This window comes from Coregonus lavaretus (assembly GCF_964263955.1).
Source record: "Coregonus lavaretus genome assembly, chromosome: 17".
Lineage (NCBI taxonomy): Eukaryota > Metazoa > Chordata > Actinopteri > Salmoniformes > Salmonidae > Coregonus > Coregonus lavaretus.
The window spans coordinates 33,793,888-33,810,815 of record NC_140004.1 but is presented as its reverse complement, the minus strand read 5'-3'; positions in this window follow the sequence as shown (position 1 = coordinate 33,810,815).

The following is a 16,928-nucleotide window of genomic DNA, read 5'->3' as shown; positions in this document are numbered from 1 at the left end:
CTACTTTTGACCAGAGCCCATAGGGTACCTATCCACACTATATAGAGAAAAGGGTGCCATTTATGACGCAGCCCCACACCTTCTAGCACCATAATCACTCTGTTTCTCACAACCGCTTATTGTGAGAGCTTTTATACATCAGTTAGATAATGAATTCAACATCATGAATGTGTGGACTCTTTGTAAATGAAGAAATTCAGGTTGACTTTTTAACAAATAGACAAGTATCTTACAAATACTTTATTCACCCACCACTGCACAATATAAACAGGGACCTGTTGAGAAGGCAAAATATACTTTATGAGCATGGCAACATGCTCCAAACATTCACATTTATTGTAAAAAGAAAATGACAACAATAACAGCAACAACAACAACGTTTATATTATGTTGGCAGCATCAGAAATCACTTTTTGAAATTAGCCCGACTTTAATTACTAGATCCCACTAATGGAGTCTGTACAAACACAGTTTAATTAGAGTGTAGCATTGTTTTAGCACCCAGGACCAGCTATTGTAAATCATCCCTAATCACACTGAAAAGCCCATTGGCGGCACCAATGCAAAAGGAAGTGAGTGGAACAGAGAAAGAGAAAGCAGTATATGAAGGAGAACTGGAATTCAACTTTAGTATATTGCAGTATATTCAACTCCAGTATATACTCGTAATATGAGGATTATGTGTTCTATTAGATGCTTGATTCTGTTCTATGATATCTTAATTATTTCACTGATCATGAGAGTGGTCAGTATGACTCATCATTTACAGCTGTTTTAAAAAAGATGAATAATGAACAGTACCCAATATCTTTTCCAGGTATATGAGTGTCCCATGGTCAAATCGTTTTATTGCAAGGTAACAAAATCATGACAATGAATGCCTTGCTGTAAATAACACAGCATATGTTGGGCTTGGCAACCTATACATATAAAATATCAGAGATGACATGATCAGAGCTATGATGCAAACATCTGGTGTGAACGCCGTGAACGGTGAATCAGTGTTTACCAGTGGAGGCTCCTCAGAGGCGGAAGGGGAGGCCCATCCTACTCATTAAATGTTATAAAAATAAAAATAAAAGTTAAATACTAAAAGTATTCATATGTCACCAAATAACTGATTAAAACAAAATGTAGCCTCAACAGCACCCTCTATGGTACTACCATGGTGTAGCTGGAAGACAGTGAGTCGTTGACTCAAAGAGAGAGAAAGACAATAGTTGAACAGTTTTGAACTAACTATTTTCTTAAAAAATTAAGGAGAAGCAGCAGAGAGAGAGAGAGCTAGCTATATTTTGATGTATTTTTTTTTCTTAGTTTACGTTTAACTTACTTAGCTAATGCAGCTAATTTAGCCTACTCACCAACCTGACTCAGAGAGGAATGCTATTTATGTTTGCTAGCTGGCTAAGGCTATCCAACACTGCAACTCATCCAAGTTAAGGTAAGCTTTCAGTTTTATTAATTTATTGCCACTGGGGCCCGCCGGTGTAACTGCTAAATGGATTGCTGTACACTACACTGTTTCATGCGTGATTGTACACATGGATTGGATTGTGGGTTTACTAGCACATTAGTTCTAGTTAGTTGACTATAACGTTAATATGGTGACAACAATGTAGACTGTGTAGCGGTTAGTGGTTATGGTATGAAGGTCTGGCTTGGAGAGGTATTTGTTGCTGGTCACAGACAGCTGTTGAGTTGTGCACTGAAGTCCACAAGCAAAGGTTAAAGGTGAGAGGAGAGCGTGTAGATGCGAGAAGGAATTATACAACGAGCAAAGTGATGATGCTGTATGTGGCTGCTATAAAAGCGAACTGTGTGTGCGGGTGATCAGGGGTGTATTCATGCCGCTGATTCTGTTACAAAACATTTCTTAAACAGAAGCAAACGTAACGAAACGGGGAGGGACCTACCTGAATTTGTTTCAATAGAAACTCTAGTGTTAGTTGCAAAACAGAACATTTTGCAACTGTTTGGACTAATGATTACACCCTAATGATTAATTAGATGCAGGCAAGAATGTGCAAGGCGGTATTGAAGGTGTCACTGTCTGTCACCTTCATTACTCCAATTTGTCTCTCGACCTGGGCACCTACGTTATAAACTTTAATTTGTAGGTGGTAGCAACCTCATGATGGGTATTATGTAGGGCAAATTCGAGTATCATGTAATAGCCTAACCCTATCCATGTTACATTGAACTGGGTGAATGGAATATGAATGACAGTCATCCAATATGCTGTAATAATTTAGAAATAAGGCAATGCTCATAAAAAAAGAAAATTGTCCTCCCTAATCTTGAACGGCACGAACCGCCACTGGTGTTTACCCACCAATTTTTCTCACCAGTAGATGTGTAACCCAGCTACTGTGCCTCAACATGCTCATTAGTGCAGTAGAAGTTCAACGTTTTCATTTATCAAATTGCAGACAGCAGACACTCTCTGAAATACTTGATATTAATAGATTAAAAGGCACCAGTTCCAGTTCATATTTACTAGACAACTTACCACTAATAAATAAAGCATAAGGTAAAAACACAAGCTATACATAAATAGATAGAAAAACAACAAATACAATATAGAAGAGACAATCTGCCTGGATTGGGAATGCTCAAAAGTTAGGGGCAGTGACGGGTCAATATGTTTGCCTATCCATGAGCTCTTGTAAGCTGAAGTAAACAATCAACAAACATTACAGACACATGGCCATAAGCTCAGGTGTAAACAAGAATTGTGTATTTATACAGTATGTTGAAGATAAGTAGGTGTAGCCGTTCACTGAAAAATGGATTACAGAATAGGCTTTCGCTTGTTTTTATTCTGCTGTTATAGACAAATCTTTCAATATTCTATTTTTTCCCCTTCTAGTCATTTCAGTTGTAGCCTTTAACATCCCTTTTTCTTCTTAGATATAGCCTGGTTTCCTATTAATTAATACTTTAGAGACTTGGGTCTGTTCTTGTCGCATATTGTCAGAAGTCCCCCAATTTCTTACATCATTAATGGATGCATTTAAAAGTGAATGTGTCTGCATGCCATACGCATCGTCACAGTTTATACATTCAAGGTACAGATTACGCATCGTTTCAATTTTTAGTAAAGCTAATGCACAGTGTTCTAAACCATTATATTTTACTAATCCTGGTCCATTTATGGCAACTTACGAGTTGAGACCTCTTATGTAGCGGGTGGATAGTCTGACTGCCCTACGTTGGTTCCACAGCTAGAGTTTAGGTTCCACAGTGAGCACCGCTCCCTCTCCCAGTGATGTCTTCCATCTAATGTCAATTGCCTCTACAATGCCTGCGTACTTATCTGCATCATTAAATTCAAATTTCCATAGAAGACCTGGTTGATTAAATGATTATTATCTTGACGCAGCAGTTTCTGATAGATATTGGCCTACAGTAGGTGAAGGGCTGATCCTGCAGAGTACAGGCGTACATTGTGGCTGTGCATCTGTGATTAAAGGATACGCCAAGTGAAAGCCCTTTCAAGGCCATACGTGGCTTTCGGCGACAATAATTACTTTACTATTAGAGCGGCACAGCGCTACTTCAAACAGAATCCCAACATTGCACTGCCAGACGAGATAGGATGAGGAAGAGATCAAAACCCTCCCGATTTGCCTTATCGGGGTGAGAGAGAGCTGTGTGGTGAAGTTACTGTATGGCTGCCTTCCAAATGGCACCCTATTCACTATAGCGTGCACTACTTCTGACCAGGGTGCCATTTTGGACACATCCTTTGTGTGTGTGTTGCAGTCCGCCCCTCTGCTTTCTCATATGGTCATAATGGCATGGACAGGATAGTGAGCACTGAGCAGGGTATTTTCATGCTACCCATGAAGCCTTGAGAGTTTGAGAGCATTTCAAGTGTTTAGCTGAATGTTACATGCATATGCCTTTATTTGCATGATTTCTTTCTGTGAAGTCACAACGCGTAACTAATTTAATGTAATTAGCTAGCTCATGAGACTTGATATATACACACACACACACAGACACCAGTTTTGGGCTCCGCTCCACAAAAAACTCACACAGCCTATAGAAATCGCACAGAACCCCACAGAATACTTCAGTAGCTACACAGCAGGAAATCACTGGTGAACAGAGCAACACAACACAGTTAACATATTCCTGTAGTGTTTGTTCCTGGACTGGTACCTTGTTTCTTTAGCGAGCGAGGCCACCCCGTCAGGCGTGACGAGGCGGTGATCTCTGTGTTGTTGTTTGGTTTCTGTGAGACCAGACTCGGCCCCATGCTACTCCTTGTAATTATTTGGCAGCTTGACTGGAATGCTGCCTGACATTTTCTATTCCCTTGCAAGCCTGGGAAATTGGAACAAAAGCATGCATTATTGCTCACTCTGTGCTGAGCGTATTGATTTGGATGTGTGTGTGTGGGTCTTGGTTCTTGGTAGAGAGCACCTTTTCACACCAAGAATAATTTTCTTCTGACTTTATTTCAGATGTACTGGCATAATATGATGAGCATGCGTGATCATTTTTTATATGCATTCATCCAACTACACTGTATACACAAAGTATGTCGAGACCCCTTCAAATTAGTGGATTTGGCTATTTCAGCCACACCCGTTGCTGACAGGTGCACACAGCCATGCAATCTCCATAGACAAACATTGGAAATAGAATGGCTTTACTGAAGAGCTCAGTGACTTTCAATGTGGCACCATCATATGATGCCACATTTCCAACAAGTCAGTTCGTCAAATTTCTGCTCTGCAAGAGCTACCCTGGTCAACTGTAAGTGCTGTATATTGTGAAGTGGAAACGTCTAGGAGCAACAACAGCTCAGCCACGAAGAGGTAGGCCACACAAACTCACAAAACGGGACCGCCGAGTGCTGAAGCGCTTAGCGGGTAAAAATCGTCTGTCCTTGGTTGCAACACTCACTACAGAGTTCCAAACTGCCTCTGGAAGCAATGTCAGCACAAGAACTGTTCGTCCGGTGCTTCACGAAATGGGTTTCCATGGCCGAGCAGCCACACAGAGGCCTAAAATCACCATGCGCAATACCAATCGTTGGCTAGAGTGGTGTAAAGCTCACCGCCATTGGACTCTGGAGCAGTGGAAACGCATTCTCTGGAGTGATGAATCACGCTTCATCATCTGGCAGTTGGGTTTGGTAGATGCCAGGAGAGCGCTACCTCCCCGAATGCATAGTAAAGCTTGGTGGAGGAGGAATAATGGTCTGGGGCTGTTTTTCATGGTTCGGGCTAGGCCCCTTAGTTCCAGTGAAAGGAAATCTTAACGCTACAGAATACAATGACATTCTAGACGATTCTGTGCTTCCAACTTTGTGGCAACAGTTTGGGGAAGGCCCTTTCCTGTTTCAGCATGACAATGCCCCCGTGCACAAAACGAGGTCCATACAGAAATGGTTTGTCGAGATCGGTATTGAAGAACTTGACTGGCCTGCACACAGCCCTAACCTCAACCCCATGGAACACCTTTGGGATGAACTGGAACGCAGACTGCCAGCCAGGACTAATTGCCCAACATCAGAGCCCGACCTCACTAATGCTCTTGTGGCTGAATGGACGGAAGTCACTGCAGCAATGTTCCAACATCTAGTGGCCTTCCCAGAAGTGTGGAGGCTGTTATAGCAGCAAAGGGGGGACCAACTCCATATTAAGGCCCATGATTTTGAAATTAGATGTTCGACGAGCAGGTCTCCACATACTTTTGGTCATGTAGTGTATGTCAAACCATAAATATTATACATTTATACCATGTCAAACGTCGAATTGAAAACATTATTGGAATTGTTGAATTCTATTTTCTTAATAGCAAGCTAGGAGTGATGGTTTGGTTATCTAAACTAGCAAGTCTGTTTGTTTGATTCCCAAGACAACTACTGTTGCTATCTAGTAAACTTTCTAGCTACTTCAGTGGATGTTGAACACATTTCTAATGCCAAATATGTTAAATTATAGCCATGGTATTAAAGGGATAATCAACTCGGGGTCCTATGTGTTCTCTGGAAAATAATGCAACTCCCGTGGAAGGACAGTTCCACTCTGCTAGCGCGCCATGGAACACAGCTTCCACGTCTTTCATTATATTCCAGAGAATGCATAGCTCCTCGTTGATTATCCCTTACGTAGTATAATGGATTCAAGTTCAAGTTGAGCAGCATATCTTTGCTTTTGACACATTTTGGCATTGTTGCTACTGGTGTGGTCAAATAAAATTGCAGTATAGTATTGAGTTACATCTCCCAAACTTTATGGGAAACAACATCTATCTCCTTTAGAGTTGTGTCGTATATGAAGATTATGACGTTGTTAATGTTTTTAAGTGGAACCGGAGAGGACGTTTATTTTAGTGTCAGAGGGAATGGTTTTAATGTGACACCCCGGATAGGACAGAGAAGTCTGTGTGTTGGAGACAGGGGATTGGACAGTAGAGGGAGCCACCCCTATCTTGGGAAGATTATATATACTGGGTAAAAAGCGAAGAAGAGGTTAGAGCGACCATTGCAATCTGGGAAGTCGCTCTCCGGGTGGTCATGACATCCGTCACTTATGCTGGAATCTTGTGATATGAATAAACTTATGATCAAAGGTTCAGTATGAGCAGACTCCTTTGTTTATCAGCAATAATTGCCAGCATTTACTCAATACTACAAATGGCATCACGAAAAGGGAAGGACTGCATCTCTTTGTTCCATTCATTGCCGCCAAGCTAACTCGTTCTGAAGTCATGGCCAGATAAGGGTGAGTTTTTTTTTCCTCACCGCTTTGGGAGTTTGTTAGTTTGGATGCTATTTGAGTGTGTACTGGAGAGATGTACCGTTAGGACCAATGTGTGCTTAATGTTGCTTTATTGCTGAGAACTAGGGGTCTGGCTAATCATTATAAAAAAAATTGTACTGGTAAACAGCGCAAAAGGGGGGAGAGCCTATAGATTGGCTATAGAGATGTGTTGCTTGAATAGGAAGTCAGGAACAATCGATGGAAGTGAATATTGCCAAGATATGTATACAAGTTAGGACATTGTGGATTTGATAAGCCCTCGGAACAAACGAGGCGACCATAGGGTGGGCCATAAATCCTAATAACGCATTCGGTGTGATTAGGTGTGTTCTGGGAACTCGGGTTTGGAATATACATTCTATTGATGTTACCTCTCAGCTGGTGGTTGACGAAGCATTTGTCTGAAGTAACCTCTCATAGAATATCCATAACTCACGGCAGCCTAAAGTTAAAAACAAAGAAAAAGTAATTTAAGGCGCAATGTCGGGTACATTGTTTTCATGCCACATGGTGCATACAGGCTAATGCTAATGCTAAATGCTAATATGCTGCATGCTAACATGTGACCTTAGAGGTCCACTGCGATGGAATAAAGCCTCTTAAATTATGTTTGTGTGTGTAGAATTTCGGGTCTATGTTTTGTGAGCGCTGTTAAATGTTGTTTGACTATGAGGGGAAAACGGAGGTACAGCAGGACTGTTAACTGTCTGTTTGGGTTGGGGAGACAGCTGAGAAGCTGCCGTCCATGGTGAAATCGTATGGTTAAATGTAATGCGCATGCGTGTGATTTTACTAAATTACAACACGTTTGATTTTACTACACTAGGTTACGACACGGGGGATTTTACGGCACTAGATTATGACACGTTTGATTTTACGGCACTAAAACTACAACACGAGGGATTTTACTAAAACTACAACAAGGGGGATTTTGGGTAAATGGGTCATACTTCTGTTACACTGCAGGGGGAGACAGAGACACAGACGAGGGAACAAAGAGGAGAGATTTTAACACGAATGGAATCTTCTAGTTGTTACATCGGCTGTTGGTTAAAGATGAAACTGTTTTTGTGACCTATTGAATTGATAAATGAGAGCGAGATGTTGACGGATTAAAAATAAAAATAATTAAATAAATAAAATAAAAATGTTATTGAGCTATTTGAATGCGATTCCTGAGTTGATTCTTAGAGCGAATGTGACTGGAGGAATATTGAATGCTGGAAATAACTCAGTGAATGTATAAACTTTAAATTCTTGTCTGTTTCTATGCTCTTTTGTCATATGAGAGGAACGATAGGACGAGAGGAGAGAAAGAGAGAGAAAGAGAGGAGGGGCTGGCGTGTACGTCACGTGACAAGGATCGAGTCAAAAAGGTTTTGGTACTGTTCTGTTTACAAAATCTTCCCCTACAGGATATTTGATGTTATGACAATTTCACAGAGGCTTGGCAACAGACTGATCAAGTTGAATAAAATTAGCATTTTGGAGTTTCTGTGCATCACTTGGGTTGATTAGGGTTGTGTTGGAAATCGAGTACTGACATTATTCTGTAAAATTAAGATAATTAGGTGCTTTTAGAGCAAGGGGGTTTATGGGTATTGTAGTGATTGTAGGGTTAGAGGGCTTTGTTTTTAGTATTGCTGTGAAGTTGACTACTTGCATTTACTTTCCTGATGGGTTGTGGTAAGATAGCCACTAATTGATAAATTGGTAAGATAGGATATAGAAATAAAAAATTGGTTTTAATTATTCATAATTTTTAATTGATTTTTTAATTGATTTTTTGTTTTAATTAATTAAAAAAAAGTGAATAAAATTTTTAATAGAATTTTTTTAATATTCATATTTTTGTTGATTGATTTAAAAATATATATATATATTTTTTTTTTTGGTTTAGGTTATATTAATAATTAAAGGGGGGAAGCCATAGGCTATATAGTCTAAAATAAAATAATTCACAATAAAGGAATATAAAAGGGCTGGTACAATGGGAAAAAGATATCAGGACTATGAAGGTAATTACACCTGTTGATATAGTTGAAAATATTAAACGTTGCAATACTATTAACTAAAGGGTATCTGGCAAATGAAACAAAAGTTGGCCTGACATTGAACAAACCATAGCTAGTAGAGGGAATCTTAACCCTGACGTCATCAACATAATGAAAGGGCTTCTGTCAAGTCATAAAGCAGATCAAAAGAAGGAAAAAAGGGAACTACGTGAAGAAAAGAGACCGAGAACTGGGTGTTCTTAAGTTGTCCTTCATTCTCAAACAAAAACTGATAAAAGATTCCAGCGATAAGATAAACAAAGGTATAGAGAAAATGCTAAAGGAAGAGAAGGCGACAGAAAAACTAATGGCAGAAGCTAGTACACCTTTCTCACATACGGATTCAGCAAAAAGACCTCCACCTTATGAGAAGGAAGTAGAGCTTAGGGATGTTTATCCTCAGCTTCCAGTGATCATCCAGGAGGGTGATTATTGCATCAGAGATGAAGATGAACGAATAATAGATAGAGGACAAGCAGAAACGACCAGAAAGATGAATCCAAAACTCCAGAAGTAAGAAAAACCGAGATGTCTGGAAACTAAGAGAAGAATACAGTGAGGCCAAGGAAAAAGGCCAATAGTAAGAAGATGATGGAAGATGATATTTCGAGGACAGAACTTAGAATATAAGCTGTTGAAGAATACTGATATGACAACAAGAAGAAAGAACAGGACGAAGAAACTCTCAGAAAACTCAATCAAATACAACTGAAGGAGAAGAAACAAGCTTTGGTTATGAAGAATCAGAGTGAACCAAATCAACAATCACTGCTACAGCTTCAACTGAACAAGGTCAAATGCAATTGTACCAGCCACCAAGGGCGGTACCAGTTGTTTCATATCCACAGCCAGTTTCTGGACAGACACAGAATTGGAGAGGAAGAGGACGAGAAGGCGTAGAAGGAGGAGGAAGATTTCAGCCACACTTCCAGCAACTTTCAGAAGAGTGTTATAATTGTGGACAGGTTGGTTACTTTACCTGTGAGTGCAATGGGCCAGGAGGAAACAACAGAGGAAATTTCTGAGGAAGATAAAGGAGCAAGTGAAGATCACCTGTTCTCCAGGTGAACCCTTAAAGGAACAAGGATTCTAGAGTGCCTAGAAGATACGAAGGGGGGTGTCAGCTGATAGCATCGATTAGAGAAGAAGAGAAAATATCTAACAATTGAAGTAAAAACAAAGGACTAGGAGAGGTGAATAGTGGAAAAGCTTTTATCTGTGTTCAGCCTAAAGAGGTTAAACATCTCATTATGTAAAATTAACTAATTAGGATAGGGATTTGAGGTAGTAAAACAGCTAATTACTCTTAAGGAACCAATTGAGCTCTGCTATAAAAAATCAAGGAGAAATTAAAATAGACATACTAATATTAGAACATATACCTATTGCATTGTTGGAAAGAGATGCATTGTGTAAATTGAACTGTACAATAAGATGTACACTAGACGACTGTCTGGTAGAGGATTTTAAAAGAGTAGGGTTTTTGGGAATCTATTAGACTGCCTATTAGACAATCTGTCTGAAAAATAAAGTTAAAAGGGGTGACTGTTATTCTGGGTTACATTCCTACACCAAGAGATTTCAGGCTAGGCTAAAAGATGTTTAGTCGTTTGCCAAGTCTGTGTGTAAAGAAGTCAGAAGCAGGTGGGGACTTCCCAATCACATATTCTAAAAATTAGTGGTAAAGGATTTTGTGAATAAATCAGTGGAAAAAGGTTTTTAAAGGTTAGGAGAAAAGATTAGATTAAAAAAGTTAGGAGAACTAGGGTTGAAGGAACTCTAAGACAGTAAGCTAAGTTTCAAAGTTAGTAGTAAGAGAGAGAGAACAGTGGTGAAGGACATTTTAGAGTTTAGTGGGAAGATAGATATGGTAGGAGTTTAGATCTGTTAGGAGCAGATGCATTGAGAAAGTATGCGTTGCTGAATGATAAGAGAAGATTGAGGGTGATTGAGTATCTATATTTACAGTTCCCAGCAGGAAGATCAAGGTAATTGTAGGTGTATTTTTTATAATCAAAAGTTTGAAAGTCAGGGATTAGAGGTAGGACTGAGAGTTTAAAAAAAAGTGACACTAGTGGTGATAGAGGGAAATACAAGTAAGGAGTTAAAAGTCTTAGGGAAAATAGATGAAGTAACAATAATGACATTAACACTTCAGTATATTAAAACAACAGTGAGAAGCAATTTAACTCTTTCAACATTGATAGTTATTAAAGCCATAAATATATCGCATTTGATTATAAGGGAACCAATAGCTCCAGCACCAATTTTAGGGGGAAAAAGACTGTTATTAGGGTTAGGATGGGGACGTTCCTCCCACATGGAGAGATAATTATGGAGAAGAAGTATTGTTATCAGGACCAGAAGTAGAAGCTGTTGCACCTAGTCAAAGGAGGTATAGTTTGTACAACGATATGAAGTGGAAGATGGTTATGAGTGATTGTTCATTTATTTTGCGTAATGTTACAGAGAAAGATCAGGGAGAATATATGTGTACTTATCTAGTGCAAGCATTAAAATTTGTTCCGGTTAAGAATTATTGGTTAAAAGGCTATGTAATTCGTAAAGTGACGCTTATAATGGAAGAGTTGAAGTCTGTTGAAGCTTCCACAGTCACCGAAGGAGTTCAGGAGAAGTATATTACAGTAGCCACTCCAACAGTAAATAATACACAGAGAATATTGGTAGCTTTCCCACTAGAAGTAGTTAAGGGTGTTAATACATCAACTAAATCAACTACTTTAATGGTAACTTTGAAAGGGATTAATGGTGCGACGGCAATGACAAATGTAGGAAGTATGACACCGACACCGACAACAACTTTTCTGAAATTAAAGGGGGTAGCAAGAGGGACTCAGGGGTTTATGGTACGGATGGAGAGTGCTGTCAATGATAGTAAGGATAGGGTTAAAATAGGAGAGCAGATAGTGGTAGAGAACAATATAGATTCATCTGAAATAGTGAAGGATACTATCATGGAGGTATAGGATGAGGTCTTTGATTTTAATGACAGACAAGGAGAGGTATCTGATCAGTACCGCTCGTTAGGGAAGAGAGAAACTAAATGGAAGGCATATGGTTTGATTCTTCTGTTGTGAAAATTAAAGATGGATGGGCAGGTAGGAATCTTTGGTTCCAGCAGCTAGCTCATTCTGTAAGATCAGGGAGGAATCTTGAGGGTCCATGTCTGTTGAGAATTCCAGCACCAGACACGTGGGGTTCGACCTCTATCGAGTATGTGTCAATCTTATGCTTTGTCATGGCTGTTGTATCAGCAACAATCATTAACAGATAAAATAATGTCGTTGTCAAAACATTTGTTTAAGCCTAGGTTTAGGTGTTCTTGGTTAAATGAATTAACTTATGTGAATTTGTTAGATGGGAAGGAAAATCAGGTAACAGCGAACCCTGAAGCATTGGAGGTGAAACCAGTGAGGGCTAAAAGTTGGTTTTGTTCTAATAAAACATATGATGTAAGGGGTATGTTTATGGGAATATCAGATTGTGATGATTATATGATGACTTTGGGTAAGCATTAACATAAGGTTAGTAATGAGAAATATAATGTTACTTTTTATGTTCCAGTTAGTAAGAAGAGCAGGACTTTGATGGTGAAAGATTAGCTTTTGCCTGGCAATGTGACTAATGGGAATTTTAGAGATATTTGGAGGGTTTGTGGTGATAAAGCGTATATATTCTTACCCTATGGATGGACAGGATGTTGTTACATGTCAACGTTGAAGCTTCCATATGAGGCTTTTACCATTAAAAGAGGGGTAGCACCGGACACAGATAAATCTGAATCTAGGTTTGGAAATAGGGTGAAAAGGGACATGGCGACATTTCATAGTCTTGAAGCCTATCATTGGAGGATAAGTCTAAGAGAGAAGGGGGACTTTTTCCATGGTATGGTGTAACATTTTTGGCAGATCATATTGATAATATTAGCTATACTTTGATTCCAGATAGTTCAGATAGTATCACTATGCGTTGAAGAATATAAGGGATGCGTTTGGTAGATCTGAAGGAGCTGGATGGTCAGCGAAGACTTGGTTGCAAGATCAGTTAGGCCCAGTAGGAGCAGTGATGGATTCGATTTTAATGGCAGTTTTGATAGCACTGTGTGTGATGTTTGTAATTTGTTACTGACCTTTGAGAAAGCTATGATATTGAGATAGGTTGGAGTAGTGATGCCTGGAGACAACACTCAGATGCCGTTATTGACTGTTCCTGATCTGGATGAAGAGGGACAAGTGGGACTGGATGGAGTATTGATGATAAATATCCTTTTTGATTTTTTGATCATTTTTCCAAAAAAAAATCAATATTAGTGTGATTTTAGTATGATGTTATGAATCAAAGGGGGGAAGTGTATGAATGAATCACATTATCCTATTTCATTATTCTATCATTTATAGTGATTCATATATCATTTTATATATCATTTTTATATTCTTAGTTGATATTGATTTTTAATTTGAAAATGTTGTTTTGCAAAAGATACTGTTTGGTCTTTTCTTTTCTTCCAGAAGCATTTGGGGGAATATGTGGAGATTGAAATACTCAAACAAGGACAATATGAAGGGACAATATGAAAGGACAATGACTGGAGGAGATGGAACAAGGAAGGTGTGGAAAGATTCCGATTCCATCATCAACGATGCATTGGAAGAAGAGACTACGGGGGAGATGAAGTGTAGTGGACTACATTCCAGTGTCTGCAATGAAATATAGACATATTTGCATGTGTAATACATAATTTGTGTCATATTCTTAGGTATTAATTTTTGTAGAAGGATATTTGATGTTATTGAATACATGTGGGGATCTTAGATGTTTTTGTTTATTTCGTGAATGCTTAGGGACAGGGAGTCTAGGCAGGGATAGAGATTCACTATAGGGTCCGATGGGTTGACCAGCCTTAGAGTGGACATTTTTTGGATAGTATTTTGTTTGCTGGGGCTTACATGTGTATTTAATTGCATCATAGTTTCAAATGCATTGATAAAGATTTATGAATTCATCGGGAGTACCTAGGTGGTTGCCTGGGGCAGAGGGACCGTGAGAGAATTTTACTGTCTTGATTGATGGATGGATTTGGAACGAAGGTTGCCAGACAGTTTTTCGCTCTCACACTCCATAAAGATTTGTTCATATTTCATAGTAATGTATTCACACTTCATAAACATTTATTCATATTTCATAGAAAGGTATTTACACTCCAGAGGGAAATGTTTTTGGTTTAATGTTAAAGATACTCAATAAAATAAATTGTTACTTGTCATAATCCTATTCTGTTTGTTTTCGAGACTGTTTAGTCTCGAAGGGGGGAATGTCGTATATGAAGATTATGACGTTGTTAATGTTTTTAAGTGGAACCGGAGAGGACGTTTCTTTTAGTGTCAGAGGGAATGGTTTTAATGTGACACCCCGGATAGGACAGAGAAGTCTGTGTGTTGTAGACAGGGGATTGGACAGTAGAGGGAGCCACCCCTATCTTGGGAAGATTATATATACTGGGTAAAAAGCGAAGAAGAGGTTAGAGCGACCATTGCAATCTGGAAAGTCGCTCTCCGGGTGGTCATGACATCCGTCACTTATGCTGGAATCTTGTGATATGAATAAACTTATGATCAAAGGTTCAGTATGAGCAGACTCCTTTGTTTATCAGCAATAATTGCCAGCATTTACTCGATACTACAGTTGCAACCTCAATGTCCACTGATATTCACACTGAACATACTGAAGGTCAGTGGAGGAACAAGAGTTCATTTGCAGGGTTCTTTTGCAGTACAATAGTGTATGGACTATGGAGAGTGAACCCATGGGAAGTATGTTAGTGATTAATTCATCAGTGAAGGTCTTCTACTCTCCTTGTGTGTGATGTGACAAGCTGAGACGAGCACAGACAGTCGGGACATCATGACCTGGGCCAGTCAGGGACACCTACTTCTACTTATATCAATCCCAGGAAAGAGACAACTTTCTACTTATATCAACACAAGGAAATAGACAACTTTCTCTTTGGCTGCATAAATGTGTTTGTACATAATGCTCTTTGTTTCTATCCCCTGCTATCCCCCTCAGCCTTCCCTCTCTTCGTTACTTTTCAATCCTCCACATTGGTTCTCCCTTATCTTCTTGAATAACACTGTTGTTGTTTTTTGGTTTAATGTATGCCTTTGTCTGAATTGAGAATTGAGACTGGACTGGAGGTCGTCGGGTGCGGTTGTGTCTCTCTCTGGCGGGAGGTAAGCTTGGCTTATATGGTGTCGAGTAAAGCTTAAACCATATATTTAGATTGTAGTTAGGTATTGTAGGTAGTTTATCTAGGTAGTTATCGTAGGTTATCGTAGGTTATTGTAGGTAATTATTGTAGGTAAGTATATTATTCGGCTGAGCCCGGTGAAGCACGAGGCTAGCTAACCCACTACCTGGACTAGCTAGCGGGTAGCTACTGGTAACTATTAGCAACTGTGGATAGTTGTTTCCAATGTTATTTCACGCTTAAGAGTACCTATAATTATGCCAGTTAGCTGCCTACCACTCAGCTGTTTTTCTAACCTCATTATCTGAAGCGTTAACGTTAGGTAGTTAGTAGCTACTGTACTCGAAATGTAGCTAGCCTGTTGCTACCTGGATAGCTAACTAGACAATAGCTGGAACGACCTAGCGAACAGACGCGAACTGGCTGAATCGATTCAGTGAATAGCTTTGCACTTAACTGGCTAACAGTAGCTACTAAGGGTAAGTTATAACCTACATTTGTGTTTCGTTTTTTCATAATGGTAACCAGAGTCGTTCAAGGGAATTCGGGACATGGGTGACTAGTTAATGTTAGCTTGGCTCTCTCTGTGTGTTCGTGCCGTGGGAGGAGGGTTTTTTTCGTTGGCAGAGAGCAATGGCTAGCTAGTATGCTAACTATTCTAGCTAACTAACTGGCTGAATAAGTTTACGACGGACTCACTCAAACTGTCAAAACTAACCCAAAACTTTACACAACGTAAGACACGGACACAAATGATCTGCTTGGCGTGTTAACACACTGGTGGTTTGTTGTAACCGAGTATTGGTGCTAAACCGTGTTATTGGAGCCTGGCATGCTAGTTGGCTATGGCGTCATAGGATTCGGTGCCCTGGACGGTTTTCACGGAAGAATACTGTACCAAGTTAGCTTCCTGAATAAACTAAGTTAGTCTATTCCTAGAAAACATTGAACCACTGTAGTTTACAACAATTATAATTTCTAAAGTGGAAGTTGGGAGAGTTATATTTGAGTGTTTCAGTGAAACGTAAGTGAGGGAGGCCCCGCTCTCTCGCTTTCCCAGATGTATAGTTAATTTCATTTGCATTATTGTAGCCATTTTCTGTAGCCAGTCAACTATGCGTCTGTCTATCCCTGTTCTCTCCTCTCCACACAGGCTATACAAATGCCTCACACCACGTGGCTGCTGCCACTCTAACCTGGTGGTCCCTGAACGCACGACCCACGTGGGGTTCCAGGTCTCCGGCAGCCTCTGGAACTGCCGTTCTGCGGCCAACAAGGCAGAGTTCATCTCAGCCTATGCTACCCTCCAATCCCTCGACTTCTTGGCGCTGACGGAAACATGGATTACCACAGAAAACACTGCTACTCCTACTGCTCTCTCCTCGTCTGACCATGTGTTCAAGCATTACCCCGAGAGCATCTGGTCAGTGGGGTGGTGGCACAGGAATCCTCATCTCTCCCAAGTGGACATTTTCTCTTTCTCCCCTGACCCATCTGTCTATCTCCTCATTTGAATTCCATGCTGTCACAGTCTCTAGCCGATTCAAGCTTAACATCCTTATCATATATCGCCCTCCAGGTTCCCTTGGAGAGTTCATCAATGAGCTTGACGCCTTGATAAGTTCCTTTCCTGAGGATGGCTCACCCCTCACAGTTCTGGGTGACTTTAACCTCCCTACGTCTACCTTTGACTCATTTCTCTCTGCCTCCTTTCCACTCCTCTCCTCTTTTGACCTCACCCTCTCACCGTCCCCCCCTACTCACAAGGCAGGCAATACGCTTGACCTCATCTTTACTAGATGCTGTTCTTCTACTAATCTC